A 1,901-nucleotide genomic window follows, 5' to 3' on the forward strand; every position below is an offset into this window, starting at 1 on the left:
AAATTGGAGAGCGAGACTGCATGGCACTCATCCTGCAGTAATGGCTTGGCTGTCGTATGGGGTCTGGGCCTGGGCCTGGCTCCCTGCTTTGGGCATTGTTACCTGGTGTGCAGGGTTGCAGCACCACTCAGGTTTGATCTGGCTGCCCCTCCGTGACAGAGGGGCTGCTGGACCAAATTTCTGTGAGTGGCATTGCGACCTGACATGCTGGTTTGCAGTGCCACTCAGGTTTGGCCTGCCCACTCCTCCATCCTGACAGAGGGGCTGCTGGGCCAAATTTCAGGGAGTGGTGTTGGGACCCCACATAGTGGCTCACAACACTGCTCGGTTTGGGGGCCCTCTCAAACAGGGGGCCCAAGGCAGACTTCCCCTTTTGCTAGGGTTACCAGATAGCAACTGTAAATAAACGGGACAGGGGGGTGGGCGGTAATAGGAGCCTATGTAAGAAAAGTCCCAAAAAACTTTAAAAACGGGACATCTGGTCACCCTACCTTTTGCCTCCCCTTTCTCTGAGCGGCCCTGCTTACTTTGGTTCTTCTCACTGCAAACAGGTGGGCTTCCCCGAGGACCATGTGGAAATGGATTCTCATGTGGAAAATTGCCCAGGAAAAAGTCAGAGTTATTGCTGGGATATACAGTAAGACCCAGCATACAGAATGTAACTGATGTCTAGGATACAGCAGACTGCATCTCCCAGAGGGAACATTTTAGGATATTAGTCACTAAGATGGAATTACTGAGACTCTCTACTTCTGTTCTTCTGTTGCCCTGATTTTTACAAAGACCCTGGAGGAGAGACAGCCCGTCTCCCCGATGCAGAAGATAATGTAGGTGCTGGGGGTGATTAGTATTTGAATATGTGTAGTTTTATGGATTGCAGATAATCCCTTGTTGCAACAAGAATGGCCAACTAGACTAACTCCATTTGGCAAATGTATGGCAGCAGTTTAAACCCATCAGTATGGGATGATCCACCTCTTGATTATAAAATTAATTAAGACCCAACGAATCATTAGACTGAGGGGGATGCCAGCACCACAGTGTAGCCACTGAGAACAGCAACTGCAGGGAAAGTGCTGCTCAGGCCTGTAGCTGTGGGTTGGGTCATGCTCAGTGCAGATGGAATCTTCAGGAAATTTAGCTGGCTCTACTGAGCATCTGTGAACTGAATTTTTTCTCAAGCTGATCATATTTGGCCAGTTTTTCATGGTGAGATCAAAAACACAACCCTGACAGAAAGGCCGACCATCTGTCAAATTTCAAGATTATGCTTCAAATCATGGAGATGCTACAGCTTCTTAGTGAAATGGAAGTAAGAATGTTTTTAACATGGGAAAAAGAAAGCATTATCTCTTAATCTTGCTCTTGGTGATGGCTGAACCATTTGTATTGAAACTTTTCCAGAACAATTCAGCCTGAGGTAGACAGCCAGCATAGAAAATTTCTGTCCAAACGGTTAAAGTCTGGCAAAGTTATAAACAACTAAAAAAATATTCTTATACTGGAAAATACCCTAAAACTCTAACTAACGGAGGCACTACCAGCTTTAATCAGTTTTAATTAGCTGGTTTTCTTTTAGCCAGCCTTTAATCTGTTTAAAACACAGTAAATTTTTCAAAACAGCTAATAGTTCTAAGACCAGCAGTGAGGGCCGGCCCTAACCCAAATGGCACCCCTGGTGAGGCGCGTCTTCATTGCCCCCCACCTCCATTTGTTAAATTTTTGAATAATTTATTTTTATTGCAATTGTAGCCCATTTCATGACTTTGATGAATGATTTGCATGCATGTCATATAAGACAATACATTTGCATGCTAGGAAGTAAATCTGTATTTATTCATGCCATTTATAAGCAAATATACCCAGGAGGGCCTGGCTGACAACATTCTAGGAGGTTCGAG

Source organism: Malaclemys terrapin, chromosome 1, assembly GCF_027887155.1.
Source record: "Malaclemys terrapin pileata isolate rMalTer1 chromosome 1, rMalTer1.hap1, whole genome shotgun sequence".
NCBI classification, from domain to species: Eukaryota; Metazoa; Chordata; order Testudines; family Emydidae; genus Malaclemys; species Malaclemys terrapin.